The sequence below is a fragment of the Nesoenas mayeri genome (assembly GCF_963082525.1).
Source record: "Nesoenas mayeri genome assembly, chromosome: 3".
In the NCBI taxonomy this organism is placed as follows: domain Eukaryota; kingdom Metazoa; phylum Chordata; class Aves; order Columbiformes; family Columbidae; genus Nesoenas; species Nesoenas mayeri.
In genome coordinates this window covers 25,026,549-25,043,025 of record NC_137544.1, presented here as the reverse complement: position 1 = coordinate 25,043,025, position 16,477 = coordinate 25,026,549, and positions in this window count along the sequence as shown.

Here is a 16,477-nt window from a genome sequence, read left to right as displayed (position 1 = left end):
AGGAGAATTTACGGAAGGGGGACGACTGCTGCGGGGAGCAGGACCCGTGACCGGGACGCAGTCTGCAGGCTGCGTGACTCCTGATTGATCGCTACAGAAGCGACAGAGGAGGGATAAAGGATCTGATATCATTGCAACGGACACCCAAAGAGGTGAGCAGCTGGGGGTGAGAGGAGATGGGGCAGAATATTTTTAAAGAAGAAGAAGAAATACTGCAGCTCCTCTCGCATATTCTAAGACAGGGGTGAAGTATGAGGAGAGTAACCTCAAAAGACTATTAATTTGGTGCAGAGGCAATGGGTTTCCTGCTGATGTGTTAGGAGCTTTTCAAATAGAGACTTGGGAAAAAGTGGGAACTGTGTTGTGGAAGGCAATCAGTTGCAGTGAAAAAGATATTCTCGGCCTTGTAACTGCCTGGAAACTGATAATTACTACACTGAAGCAATTAAAACCTGAAAAGACTGTTATGAGCATTAGTGACTCAAAACTTAAACTTGAACTTTGGGATGAAACATAGCAGAAATTATGGGATAAAGTTGGCAATGGAGATAAAGAAGCTAAATCATTAGCAACTACATGGAAGCTTATAATTACCACCATAAAAGATCTTAAGGCTGAACGGTCTGCCGCTGACGGAATTTTTGCAGCGTTGCAGCCTGATAAGTATCCTGAAAGTTGCTGTGAAGTTTACCCAGTTCGTGTCTTTGATACCCTCCCTATTCCATCCCCTGCTGTGCCTTTGGCACGCCTGATGGTGCCAGTCTGGGGTGGGGGGAGGAAAAATGCCGAGTGGGTGGCCTCCTGTACCATTGCCCAACCCTGGTGAGAACAGCAAGTCCAGAGGACTGGAGTCAAACAACTTGCCCAAAGAACCTGTGAAAGCTGAGAATGCTAAAGTCATAAACAAGTGTACTCTCAGTCCTTTTACCAATTTGTATCTGCCTTTACTGCCTTTTAACCCTCCAACTTCCATGACAGAGCAGGAGTCACTAGATAAGAGCTGAACAACAGAACGGTGTGACATATTAGATCAGCTAATAGCGAGTGAATCCAGCAATCGGCAATATGGTCATGCTGATTGTGACGGGAAAAGGGGTGCTCCTGGGGACTCAGGTTATACAAATAATTATGATGCTAGAAAGTATTGGCGAGAATGTGTGCTGTTCTGAACCCCCCTGTTACCAATGATTCTCCAGCACCATTGAAGTCCACGTTATCTGATGAATCTGATGACTCAGATGAGGATGAGGGTCTGCAGCTTTTTTTTTTTTTTTGAAAAGTTAAATGGAAAATGAGTATGTGTATGTGTTGCCCCGAGATCAGATAAAAACTATGAAAGACTCAAGCAAAATTAGACCTATGCAATGTAACAGCTATAGAACATTTAGGACGGAACGATGGGGACTCATTGAAATGGGTGGGTATCCCCCAACTCTTGGAACAGACACTAATCGGCACATCACAATTACAGGTGCTATTAGTTTCTGAAATTCTGAGGCAGTCAACAGATCTTGCATATTAAGCTATGACAAAGGTGCCTGAAACCAACAAAGCAGCCAAATCATTTACAACTATTAATCAGGCTCCCAATGAGAATTACATGCAATTTATTGACCATCTTCAAGAGGCCATCAATAAGCAGGTTGAAAACTTAGAAGTTAAGGAAGCACTAGTGTTGAAATTAGCAGTAGAGAATGCTAATGTTTGCTATCAACATGTTATCTGTGAGTTTTACAGTACATATTACATGGTTCTGTGTATTGCCTCTCTGAAAATCAAGCAGTTTGTCAGGAATGTGAGTTAATTGTTTTACTGGCTGTTGTTAGAATTGTTTCTTTGTGGTATAAGTACACTGTAAAAAACCTTCTCCCCACTTTTCCCAGTTGCGCTGCAAGCAGCCCTGTGTTTCCCCCTTCCCTCCCTCTTCTCATGGTTTTTACTTACGAGATGGGGTCAGGAATGACTGTTTTCAGTCGTGTTCCTAAGAAATTGGTATTGGAATGTGTTTTAAAACATAGGAAAGCACTTGAAAATATGAGGAAGGAAGATCGTGTGAAATATTGTAATTAATGGTGGCTGCTGCATAAGTTAAATGATTGGGAAAAGTGTCCGGAGAATAGACTCTTGAAGTATAACACTTTGTTGCAATTAATGTTGTTTTTAAGGTGAGAAGAGCAGGACAAAATAAAACTCTACAAGAGATCATTAAATCATTTCAGATAGTTTTACAGGCGGAACGGTTTGAACTTCAACAAGCTGAGAATTAACTGGTAACACACAGGCCATAGAAACCTTGCTGAAGTTTGCAAGATGCTTTCCTCATTAACCTGTTTTCTTTGTAGGTATCTGTTTAAGCATATTATAGTTTGGTAAGTCTTTGCCTGTTATACGGTACAGGAAGTTCACAGACTGTTAAATCATGAGAATCCGTTGACTCAATATGTGTGTTTTGTGATAATACAGAAGATCATGAGTAATTTAGTTCCTTACTGCGTGAACGTGATGATAAGATTTTGTGTGTGACAGCTGTTACTTTTCTTTCTAGCATGCTAGCTTTATTTCAATATTCAGACTTGTGCAACTCTGTGATAGGCTGTGTCTCATCTCAGTGTGTGGATTTGGCTTTTTTGTATGCACACCAAGTAAAGAATCCTGGTTTTGGGATAACAGTTGTAGCACACCAGATGAGACACAGAACTTGGCGCAGCTTTACATTACTTAAGAGTTTTTTAAGGAGGAACCTCTAAATTTGATTTGTGATTCTGAGTATATAGTCAAGGTCCAACACATGTATCTGATTCTGAACTGTATTTTTTTTTTTCAAAATCAAAAAGGAGGAGAAGTAGGGAAAAACACCACAAACTCAATTGTCAAAAGCATTGTATGTGATGAATCACTTGTATCTAAGTGGTGCAGCTCAAATTTGCCCTGTGATGAAACACTTTGCAAGTATGACCCAAAACCATGCTAAATCAGAAAGAACCTACATTAGTTATGGTCAAATCACTAGTTAATGGTAAATGGAAAAGGCCACATCAATTGATAACCTGGGGAAAATGTTATGCTTGTGTCATTACAGGCCGAGGATTGAAGTGGATTCAACAAAGATTCAACAGATGCAGACGTTCAGAAGGGAGATAAGTTGTGAGGACTGTTTCAGATGTAAACCATGGATCCTAACACAGTGTTATAGATGCTCATAGACCTGGTGGTCTAGAAGCCTATTAGCAAGCAGCTAGTGTACCTTCTGTGGAGAATGGCAATTTGAACAAGCAGCAGGAAAGCCAAAAGGGCAATATTACACTTAGATAGTCAATGCAAAAATGAGCTAAAATGATGAGACATTCCTACCATAGTGTCTACTGCACTCTTTCTCCCTAGTCCAGCAGCTGGTAAAGCTTTAGGAGACATATCAAAGTTAAGCTATTGGTCTTTTAAACAGGCTAATCTAACTTCTGAGATACTAACTCAATAGTAGATGTTGATGGTATTAGACGTACTACTCTACAAAATCGCACAGTTATAGATCTTTTAACACTAAGTCATGGTTGTGAAGAATTTGAGAGAATGTGTTGTATTAACTTGTCTGATCCTTCTGAATCTATTCGTAGTACTTTAGACAAACTAAAACAGCATCTTAATAAGATTGTCATAGTAGAATTAGGGTTTGACAAATGGTTTAAAAGCTTGGAAATAGGTGGGTAGTTGTTTGATCTTATTATGTAAGGCTTAACTACATTATACGTAACTGTAATCATTGTTGTTAATCATATGTTGTATGCTGCAGTGTATTTCAAAGATGATTCAGCGCATTGTAAACAAGGCCCAGCTGGTTCAAAAACAAAAAATGGGAAATTGTGGGAGATTTGGGATTTTCTTGAGGTTGTTGTGTGGATGGGTTTCTATTAGATGGAGATTTATTTCTGAACTAGCCAGGCCCAAAAGGAATTTCAAGGCCAGCTTGAAAGCTGAAAACAAGACCTGCTGGTGGGAGTGAGGCAGTTCTACAATAACAGGGCCTCAACAAGACATAAATCAACAGACCTATTAGCAGTGAGACTCGGGCGCATGGACAGCTCATGAATGTGGACAATATCCAATCAGCTAATGCATGCTTGGAGCGTGGATGCGTGATCAGGAAATAACTGCGTATATAAGGAGGCTTGTTTCTGTAATAAATGGCTTCGCTTGAATTCATATTGGATTGTGTGGAGTCCATGATTTTTTGCCCTCGCATCCCTTCTCTACAGTCTCTGTTGCCCCTGCTAATACAATATGACACAACAGTTTGTGTGTGCACCTATTTCCCTTGCAAGTACATTTTAAATTTTAGCTCATAATTTTTAACACAGCTCCAACCCAAATTAATATAGCTCTGATGTGTTTCATATAGAGAGGAAATTCACAAATCCAGATGACACAAAGCATTTTCCAATGCTTTGTCAATAAAACAGTATCATGTCTGAAGAATTATATATATATTTATTCCTTATTGTTTTAAAGGAAGAGGCTAAATGGAAACAAGCTTGTGCCCAGCAGCAGTAGCTGAGGTGAACACTCACTCCTAAGTTATTAGGGTATCTTTGAGATTTCCCCTAGTTTTAACTCCTGGATGGTGAATCTGAAACTAAAGTACTTAAGAGACTGGATGCCTTCGGGCATGTAAGATACAAATGACACTTTTATAGCGTTTTCCAAAACACTTTACAAGCTCAGCGAAGTGACGTTTCCAAACGTCCTGTTAAATTAGGAGACAGATTGTATTGTATATTTCACTTTTATTTAGGCTAGTACATTTGTTGAAGAGGATTCTCCTGAAATCTTGATGGAAACCTCTGATAGGTTAGGAAATGTCAGTGTCGGGATGAATCACACTCTGAAGACTCCTTCTCCTCTCTTCTACTCCTAAGGAAAGGTTGCAGAGACTGGCTTCATCTCAATTTTTAACTGCTCAGCTGAGACAGCAGCCTTTTGAGTAGTTTGGATATCTAACATAGCTCAAGTGCATGATGAGGGATTCCTCCTGAATTTAGACTTGAATTGACACCTATGTAAAAGACACTAGACAGCTAGACTAGGTGTCTACCAAGTTAGGTGAGATGAGTTTTCCCAAGTTGTCTACAGTGTCACTAACTTTCATGCTTGAAAGCATGTTTTCTTACCTTGCAGTTCTCTAACATGGTGGAGGTTAAGTCACTGGACCTTGCAGATCTCCTAGAGCTTATCATGGCCAGGCCTACAAATGATTAATCCAGCCAAACTACCTAAGAGTGAGTTTGGATTTCTGAAACACTACCAGACACACCTCGGCACGCATATCTGTGCTGGGGAAGGTTCAGTCGTCACCCACATTGTGCTAGCTGCTGCGTGCTAAGTCATGTCTGTCCAACAGTGCCAGAAACACTGTTTCCAGTAGTGCAGTTTGATCTTTTACTCTTAAAAGGCCCTGTGCTAACAGCAAACATCAGCACTCCCAGGAGCCAGAGGGGAAAGCTGTCACTTCTCAAGCAAGCAAATTCTCAGGTAGAGTTTTGTTCCATTATAAAACATGAACAAACTAATTCAGGCTGGATGTTAACAGAAAACAGAATGTAGGCAGCTTGTGCTTCTCTAGAAATACCAAGAGTGGGTTTCTGCTGTGCAGAGCACAGACAGCCAGGCTCTCGGTGACACCCCCACAGGGCTGTTTGTCCTGCCGTGGTGCAGTCTGCAGTGCCGGGCTCTCTGCGGCAGCAGCTGGGGGCCAAGGGTGCCCTGGAACGTCCACAGTGGTGTGGACACCTCTGCATAGGTGACCAAGCCCTGCTGCAGGCTCTTGGAGGCTGGAGAGAAGAACCTCCCAAATGTAAGAAGGGGACAGAGGGAAATCAGAAAGAAAAGAGCACGAACCAGAAGGATGTGCTGTCAGTCCCCTTCTGTGAAGGCTGAATCTCCTCAGGTGCCATAGGGGATACAGAGTGCTCCATCTGGGAGCTGGGCATCTCCTGAAAGACAAGACGTTGCAGTGATGACCATTCTGAAGCCTTGTCCTTATGTGGTTCTAGCTCTAAATAAATAATGCCACTTGTTTTAATGTCAGTCATGGAACACATCAGTCAAACCGGCACCAGTGGTGGAGACCGATGAGAGGAGGATCATTCTCAGCTACATAGCAGCAAAATACAATGTCTATGGGAAGGACCTGAAGGAGAGAGCCCCCTATACAGTAAAAACTCATTTTTTTGTTTGATAGACTACAATTCATACAACTTCCCTGTGTAATACAAGAATAATATCCCAGCTCACAGTTATGTTCAGGGTGATTCAGCAGATTTTTGTATCGCACGTTGACCTTGCCTGCAGGTGATATCTACAACAGTTAATCAACTGGATTAGACAGGCAGGATGGTGCACAGGAGTTTCTGCTATATTGACTCTCAGAAGTCAACAGAGTTATCAGAAGAACGCAGTCCAGAGTGCAGAGGGCAGTCTGTCTTCTGATGCCGCTCTTTGGTCACTGTCTCCTACAGCTGTCTTTGGCATGTGTTTTCACCCGGTCAAATTCAGGGAAACATTTTTGACGGAAACAGAAAAAAATCTTCTATGATGTCCAGGAATGAAATTCAGCAGATAAAAATGTCCTGAAGGAATATCCTCCATCTCTAAGTAAGAGAAGGAAGCTTATGAAGGATTCAAGCTGAATTAGTTGATGTGACTTGTGTAAAGCAGCAATCTGCTAAAAGTGACAAACAATAAAATATTAAAATAAAATTATGATTACTACCACAGTATTTTTTTAAATCATGGGAGCTTTTCAGCTCTTCCGATTATTTTCAACTAGCAGGTTGCCAAACAATGAAAATGGGAAGCATACAATTTTCTGCTGGCACAGATGTTTGCAATGATCATGAACTCTCATGAACCTCAGATTTGTACATAGCATGAGTCAGGACTTTATTTTCTGTAAGGGATTAAACAGATCTTATTTTTTTATTGTTTATTCATTGTCATATGAGATAGGAGTTTCCCATTGCCAGAGAACTGTGTGCAATTATTTGTAAGGAGGGGCTAGAGACCTATATAATCTCAAGGCAAAGCCGCTGAGAGCTTAGAGTGAATTACACTGGGTACAAGGTAAGCTTTCTGGATTTTGGATATATATTGGGAATTAGTGTACTTGAAACTAAGTCAGTGACTGGGTTTTATGGATTAAATACCTGTAGGTACTTTTTTACTAACACAGCGATGTGCATCAAATGTTCAATTATTAATCAACTGCTTTCTAGGTGGACAGATTTAAAATCCAAGAAATTTAGATCTCAGAAGTGTGGAGTGGTATCTCTCACCCTCGTCTTCCTATTGTAGAGAAGATTACATGTTATTTACAAGGGGAATATATTTTTTGGTAGCAATTTGCTTGTGCTGCTGTTAATGCTTCAGCTTTATTGTTGACACAATATTAATAACTGTGAAGCCACTATAAACCAGGCACTGCCTGTGTGCTTGCTGCTGATGTGCACGCACTGGTTCTGAAGCGGGGGGATCAGAGTCTGTCTAGAAACCTTCATTGCTTTTATTCCAGCAAAGAATTAAAATTGAACCTAGGAGATATTGCACCTTGGCTCTGTCTGCGTTAAAGGTTACCAGAGTCAAAATCAAATTCCACATCTTTGGGTGCTTGCCTAAAGAAATAAGAGGAGCAGGGAGCACTGTAAATGAGATTGAATGCTTACAATGGGGTAAAAACAAACAAACAAAAAACTTATATCACAGTGTAATAGCTGCTGGAGAAGTCCAGCAATTGCCGAGTTTAAATTGTATACCTGATTAAACAGTAAACCATGTCCTGAGATTACAGCTGAGGTTACAGCTGGCTACTGAGCCTACCAGGGAAGGAGCCTCATGAGATCTGTTGTTTGTAAATGGAAAAGGGCCTGTGGGCAACGTTTCAGTTGGAGGTTGCCTTGGGTATAGCAATCATGAAATGATTGAGTTTACTATCCTTGAAGAAGTTAGAAGGGTGGTCAGCAGAACTGCTACTTTGGACATCCGAAGGGCAGACGTTGACCTGTTCAGAAGGCTGGTTTGCAGAGTCCCTTGGCAGACAGTCCTGGAGGACAAAGGAGTCCAGGAAGGGTGGTCTCTCTTCAAGAAGATAATCTTAAAGGCGCAGGAGCAGGCTGTTCCTGTGTGCCGGAAGGTGAGCCGGCAGGGAAGAAGGCCATGCTGGCTGAATACACAGCTGCGGCTGGAACTTGGGAATAAAAAGAGAATTTATAACCTTTGGAAGGAGGGGCAAGCCACTCAGGAGGAATGTAAGAACTCTGTGAGCTTAAGCAGGGAGAAAATCAGAAGGGTCAAAGCCCAACTAGAGCTGAACCTGGCCACCGCTGTGAAAGGCAACAAGAAATGTTTCTATAAATATATTAGCAACAAGAGGAGGGCTAAGGAGAATCTCCATCCCCTGATGGATGTGGAGGGAAACATAATGACAGAAGATGAGGGAAAGGCTGAGGTACTAAACGCTTTCTTTTCCTCAGTCTTCAATAGTCAGATCAGTTGTGCTCCAGGTATCCAGCCCCCTGAGCCAGAAGACAGGGATGGGGAGCAGAATGAAGCCCAAATAAACCAAGGGGAAATGGTTAGAGACCACTTGGACACCCACAACTCTATGGGGCCACATGGGGTACACCCAAGGGTGCTGAGGGAGCTCGCAGAGGTGATCACTGAGCCACTTTCCATTATGTACCAGCAATCTTGGCTACCTGGAGAAGTCCCAGTTGACTGGAAGTTGGCTAAAGTGACGTCCATCTACAAGAAGGGCCAGAAGGACGATCTGGGGAACTACAGACCTGTCAGTCTGACCTCAGTGATGGGAAAGGTCATGGAGCAGATGATCTTGAGTAACATCACTCGGCACTTACAACAGAATCATATTATCAGGCCCAGTCAACGTGGGTTTATGAAAGGCAGGTCCTGTTTGACCAACCTGATCTCCTATGATAAGGTGACCCACCCAGTAGATGAGGGAAAGGCCGTGGATGTTGTGTACTTAGACTTCAGTAAAGCCTTTGACACTGTATCCTGCAGCATTCTCCTGGAGAAGCCGGCAGCTCATGGCCTGGATGGGTGTGCTCTGCGATGTATAAAGAACTGGTTAGGCCCAAAGAGTTGTGGTGAACCCCAGGCAGTGCTACAGGCTCGGGGAACAGTGGCTGGAAAGCTGCCTGGCAGAGAGGGATCTGGGGGTGTTGATTGACAGCTGGCTGAATATGAGCCAGCAGTGTGCCCAGGTGGCCAGAAAGGCCAACAGCATCCTGACTTGTATCAGGAATAGTGTCACCAGCAAGACTAGATTTTACCATTGTACTTGGTGCTGGTGAGGTCCCATCTTGAATACTGTGTTTAGTTTTGGGCCCCTCATCGTAAGAAGGACATTGAGGTACTAGAGAGAGTGCAGAGGAGGGTGAAAAAGCTGTTGAGAGGCCTGAAGCACAAGTCTTATGAGGAGTGTTTGAATTAACTGGGGCTGTTTAGCCTGGAGAAAAGGAGACTGAGGGGAGACATAATTGCTGTCTAGGGCTACTGGAAAGGAGGTTGTAGCATGGAGGGTGTTGGTCTCTTCTCCCAAGTGGCAAGTGACAGGACAAGTGGAAATGGCCTCAAGTTGTATCAGGGGAAGTTTGGATTGGATATTTATGAATGGAAAGGGTTGTCAGGCATTGGAACAGGCTGCCCAGGGATGTGATGGAGTCACCATCCCTGGAGGTGTTTAAAAGGCGTTTAGCCGAGGTTCTAAGGGACTTAGTTTAGTGCTAGAGGTAGGTTAGGTTATGGCTGGACTCAATAATCCTGAAGGTCTCTTCCAGCTGAAATGATTCTATGATTCTATGAGATAAAGCCAAAATAAACAGTGTAAACTCATGCAACCTACTTTTTGGTCTGTGCAGAATGCTTTGTGATGCAAAGAGGCTTTGATTTGCTTGTTTTCTGACACAGGCCAATTGCAGAGTACTGCTTAATAAAACTACTCACATAAAAGATATCTTAAGGCAAAACGACAACATTCAGTGTCTCAGTACAGTCTTATACCTCCTCTACTAATGTGAAGAGAGTCTTGGACCATAAATTGGTTTCAAACAAGGCAACTTTGAACAATGCTTTGGAACCAGTTAGAGACTCAAAACCAGCATTCTGAATCCTTATTTTGCAAATCTTACTTCTTTATTTCAAACAGTAGGAAATCAGGCACACAGAAACATGGCTGCGAAACCCAAGCTGCACTATCCCAAAGGACGAGGCCGAATGGAATCAATACGGTGGTTATTGGCAGCAGCCGGGGTTGAGGTTTGTCATTCTTTTTTATTCTAGGAGTGTGTGACAAATACATATTTTTACTGTTCCATATAAAAAACTTGAGTGACCAGAAGTTTCAAGCTCTGTCTTTAGGGCATTGCTGACCAAGCCAACAATGACCACCCGCTTACCCATAAGCAGGAGGGCTTAGGCTTCCCATTTCACCTTCCAAGCATCATGTGTCAAGCCTACCGGTAGCACTATAAATGCCTCTGCCCTGTAGCTAGTGACAGAAAAAAATTATAGTCACAGAAGAAGAACTTCTGATCACAAGGGTCCAGGACTTTTAACTCCGAAGGCCGCCAGTTAAATCCCAGTGTTCAAAATAGCAAAAAATTATTATGCCTATTAACATGTAGCTCATCCCTGAAGTTATTGCATATTATAAAAAAACAAGTAATTGTTTTTACCTCTTACAATTTCTGATATTAAATGGGAGAGGGAGTGTGGGAATTTGTGTGTTTTAAGAGCTGTGAGTTTTTGTCATGGTGACAGGCACTGTGTAGAAAGCTGCACAGGGCACATCATCTCTTCATCCGTCCTTTTGCCAACTTGTGGCAAAGGACCTATAACACAGTCTTGCTTGCAATGTGAATTTACTTATCCCCTCCTCTGCCTGCACCATCTCTTGCCAGCACTGACAACAGAAGTGGCGCGGTCCTCGATTGCTTGGCAGACAGAGTTTTGTGCCTCTCAGTCACCTCAGCTTTACAGAAATCGAGCCTGCACAAAAATTTGAATCACATGGGAGAGGGAAGAGGAGAAAATATGACAGAGGCAAAAAAAAAAAAATAAAAAAAATTAAAGATATTGCTTCCCCCAAACACAGCTCTTTGTGCCCTCACTGTCCCATGCAAAGCAGAAGCCATTGATAGAACGTAAAACATGCAGTGACAACATAACTTTTCTTCTCTATTTCCTGCAGTTTGATGAATCTTTTCTGGAAACAAAGGATCATCTAATGAAGTTAAAGAAGGGTGAGTTCACTTCTTACGATTTTTAATAACAATAATAGTTTGTCTTAGGAAGCCAATGAAGGCTTCTGTCTCTTAAAAAGAAAATCTAGACTGCAGTGTACACGGGGTAACACAGCTGCACCCTGCAGTGTTACATGGCATCATCCACCCAGTTGTTTCAGACTTCACTGAGTCACAGAAGGGCTGAGGTCAGAAGGGACCTCTCAAGATCATCTGCCCCGATCTCTGGACAGCCCATGTCCATGTTGAGTAACTCTCACAGTAAAAAAACCTTTGCTGAAGTCCAGGCGATTGACTCTCCTGTGTTTCAGTTTGTGACCATGCCTCCCATCCTGTGACAATACATGTTTTTGTCATCAGGTCGTCCTGAAATTCATTTGTGTTTTAGGTTGCCGACAAAGCTTTTGTGTTACAATCTGTATGAAGCCAGAGTTCCACATTTCTGAGCTTAACCTGATGCATTCCTGTTTCCCATGGCAGCTTCTCACTTTGCTATCTTTAGCTTCCATCCTGTGCAGATGACACTGACATTTGGGAGGGGAAGTGGAGAGGGAGGTACCAATCTCTTTTCCCTGGTATCCAGTGACAGGATGCGTGGGGATGTTTCAGAGCTGCACCACGGGAGGTGTAAACTGGACATTAGGAAGCATTTCTTTAGTAAGATGGTGGTCAAACACTGTAAGAGGCTTCCTAGAGTGGTGCTTGATATTCCAAGACTGTCCCTGTTTAAAGGCATTTGGGCAATGACCTGCCTAAGCCAGGGTTGGGATTTGCAGTCCTGCTCTTCTTTAGGAAAAATGACTGGATCTGCCTGCCAGCTTTCAAAGAGAATTTTGAGACACAAGCATAAATGAAAATGGGCCCTTGATAGCAGGCAGTTTCTCTGCCTTCTTGGCATACAGTGGATACAAAGATGGATGTAGCTGATCAGTTGAGTCAAAAGATATGATTCCATAAAGAAAACACTTTGACTTGCTTCTTTGATCAGTTCCTGGAGGTATTTTGTCTTCTTCCTTGCCGGAATAAGACTTCTACAGACTAGTAAGGGATTTACATGGCTGCAGTCTCACAACAAGTGATATTTGACTCTTGCCAAATATCAATACTTCCTGCTTCATGCCTGTACAGATGTATGTCGTTGTATAAAGTCAACACAGTAGTCACAAAGATATTAATATATGTATTTATATTCTTATCATATGTTGTTGAGCCCTTAAATAGTACAGATTTCCATAACACTTACCAAAGCATGACAGAAACGGGTTCATTGCACGTCAGATCGTCCAGTCCTTCTCATCTGTATTAACCTCCATGAATATCATCTGAGTTAGGGCTGTGCGGTGCAGGACTTGTCCTTTTTTACTGTCCGACTGCTAAAAGTTCTGCACTTGGCTGCTTCCTCAGAATTGAAGAAATGTAAGAAGCAGATTGATATAATAGTAAGTTATTAACATGTCCCTGAAAGGTGGTTCTTGGTTTCATGGTAAGCATTTTCCATCCATGCTATGGGAATGGGAAAGGTTGCCACTAAAAGGGTTATCAAGCCCTGGAACAGGCTGCCCAGGGAAGTGGTTGAGTCACCAGCCCTGGGGTTATTTGGAAGACATGTACATGTGGTGCTGAGGGACATGGTTTAGTGGTGACTTTGGCACTGCTAGGTTAATGGTTGGACTCAAGGATATTAAGGGTCTTTTCCAACCTAAATGATTCTATGATTCTATGTTTCTAATTAAAAATAGTATGTGTGGTTACTTTGCCAAACACCCACTAATGGTTCTCATTCAGAGACTGAATGTCTCCTTATCTTGTCCCCTTTTCCCTAGATGGATTTCTGCTGTTTCAGCAAGTGCCCATGGTGGAGATCGATGGGATGAAGATGGTGCAGAGCAGAGCCATCCTCAACTACATAGCAGCAAAGTACAACCTCTACGGGAAGGACCTGAAGGAGAGAGCCCTGTACGGTAGCAGTACCACCTTTGTTTGTTAGACTGCAGTCCGTCCTACCTCTCTGTGTAACACAGGAATATCCCAGCTCGCAGTGAGATTCAGGGTGACAGAGCAGTTTTTCACGTGGCACGTGCTGACTGTGGCTGCAGGTGATGTTGCAGCAGAAGCTCAATTAGGTAGGCGGGACGGAGCAAAGGAGTTCATGAAGGCCCAAGGTCAATACAGTCATCAGATGAAAGCAGTTGGGAGTACAGAGGGCAGACTGTCTCACTGGCACAGCTTTGCGCTTTCTCCTGCAGTTGTCAGCAGCAGGGATTTTCACCACATCAAGTTCAGAGAAATGTCTTTGATGGAAACAAAAGCCTTCTCTCTAATAACAATCAGTAATCAGAATTAGAATTATTAACTGGTGATTAAAGGACACGACTCTGAAGGCATGTGGTTTCACTTGAAGTATTTTGAAATGCCTCAAGTTAATTAGCACAGGTTAATATATTTTAGGATCTTTCTTAGGAACTATATAGACCCGCTGTGTAACTTGCCGTGTCCGATTGGACTTTTAGCACAAGTTTGGAGGACACACATGCCAATTGTGTACTCAGGTTCAAATAAACCCACTTCACACAGGTAAGTATTGCTTGTAGTGAAAAATGGACATGGTGCAGTCCTCTAGTTTTTGGTGAGGCACTTGGCACTTGTCTTTTGTCACACTCTCCCTTTTGCCCCCGAAGCTACTGCAATCGGGGGGAACTGCTCCAAGCTGCGCATGCTGGATAGAAGAGGTGGAGAGTGAAGTTATTGCTGGTAGATGTCGTGCTATTCAGACCTACTGTGTTTGACTTGACCAGCTGAATATCTTCATTTCAGAATTGATATGTACGTGGAAGGATTATTTGATCTGAATGAGTTACTCATGACCCATAGTTTCCAACCAGCGGATAAAAAGGAGCAACATATGGCTTCTATAGTGGACAAGGCCACAAACAGATACTTCCCAGTCTTTGAGAAGGTAGGTGACAAAGATGTAGCAGCTTAGTTAATACGGTACAGTGTGGTCAGATCGTTCCTTTGCACTACAGATGTTCTTACTGTAATTTCTTCTTTCAAGGATAGCTCCATGCAGTGTTTGACATTTCTTTGAAGAAAAACAAAAAATCACATCTGCTTCTGGTTCTCTGTTTTTAGGTTTTGAAAGACCACGGACAAGACTTTCTTGTTGGCAACCAATTTAGCAGGGCAGATGTGCTATTACTTGAAACAATTTTAATGGCAGAAGAATGCAAGCCTGACATCCTTGCCCAATTTCCTCTCTTGCAGGTAACCGAATGGACAGTTTTAATGGACAGTGAATCAAAGCCGAACCACTGATTTAAACTGGCTGAGAAATATGGGGGAGTGGGAGGGTGAGGAAAGAAATGAAAGACAAAACCAAACATTCAAAGTACTTTTAGTTGACCCCAAATACTGACAGTTATTGCTACTTGCTGTCACTGTAGCCACAAAAATGTAAGAGGGTGAAGCATGTAGATTCTTTTGCAGGATCAATGCACAATGTTAGTTTTAGAGCATGAATAACATTTAAATGTCTGACAGTTACCATAGTGCTGTTTTGGTTTTGTTTTGTAGAGTTTTAAAGCAAGAATAAGCAATATCCCCACAATAAAGAAATTCCTGCAGCCTGGCAGCCAGAGGAAACCACCACTGAAAGAAGAAGATTTACCAAACATCATGAAAATTTTCCACTGAGCAGCAACCTAAACCCACAGAAACTCTATAATGGTCCTTGTGTTTGCTGATAGCGGTGAAATGGAATTAATTAAAACAGTGAAAAAGTTTTTGATCTCTCCTTAGCTACAGCACTGGTTTTAGACTACCACAGACATTTCCAATGTAAATCTGCAGGAGCATGCCAGCAAATGAAATAGTTCACTGAATTAAGGGGTACACTGGACAACAAAAATGTCTTCAATTACTTAATAGAATACCTGAAATAAAGTCTTACTATTGACAATGAAGACCAGTTTGTTTCATGACTTCTTGCTGCTACCTACACACCTAAGGGTTCTCTGGTTCGGTCTTTCTGGCATTCCCAAGATTGGCTGGAAAATGAAGAGACTTTTTAGCCCAAACAGTGGGTGATGCATGTGTTCTGGGAAATGCCAGGCAGAGCCTGCAGGTTCTGGTTTCATAGGGATGACAGCTTTGGATTCAGCTTTCCTCTGAACTTGGAGTACACTGGGACCAGAGGCCTTACTGCACCTCTGTTTTGTCACTAGACATTTAAACTCTTGTAGCTTCACCAATATTTCCTTTCACAAAAGGTCTAATACAGAAGCTAAAAGCACTTTGCACCACTTTGTTATGTCACTTTATATTAAACTCAGTGAAATATAAGTTGCATGTGAGTTGTACCTTATAATCACTTATATCAGTCTCTACTACTGAGAGGATAGCAAGACAGTTGAACACATAAATATGTGTATTATGTAAGACGAAATCAACAACGTATGCAAATGCAACAGCCAGTACACTAAAACCAACTAATGGTCTAGTAGTGGCAGTTTTAGGGTGGGCAAACTCAGGGCACTAAAACTCTTGCTAAGGCAAACAGTTTCTTTAAAAGCAATATCATGAAGCTAGAATCAGTTTTTAGCATCAAGAAAGGAAAAAACACAATGTTTTTCTGCAGCAGAGCACATATCACTCAGCGTTGTTGGAAGAGCTGTTTCCCTCTTGCCTCACTGAAGCATTCGGGCAGCACTTGCAGCTGCTGGGCACTGTCAGAAACTCAAGGCAGAAACCTTGGCTGTGGCTGCCAACTCTCTGCCGTGTGAGTCCCTGCACAGCCCAGTGGTTTTAGGAGCCCGTGCACGCACCCCAGCGTTTGGCCACACAGACCCAGAGTCCCTGGCACGCCAACAGCTTGGCAGCCCTTGCGCAGGGGCTGTGGCCCAGGCCCTTTCCCCACTCACATCATCCCTGTGACCCTCTCACCGCTGCCTCAGGGGCCTCAAATCCTTTCTCCAGCCCCCCGTGCCCCGGCTGCCGTGTCCCTCTGAGGTGCAGCCCCAGCACTCCATTTGCCTCCAAGCCAGCCCCACGGAGAAAGTCACTTCACAAGCCTTCGGGGACAAGCCTGAGGTGGCTTTTCCCGCAGCTACACTTGCAGGGCTTAGGGATGCAGCTTAGCTGCAGGACTTAACTGGCCCTTGGTGAAA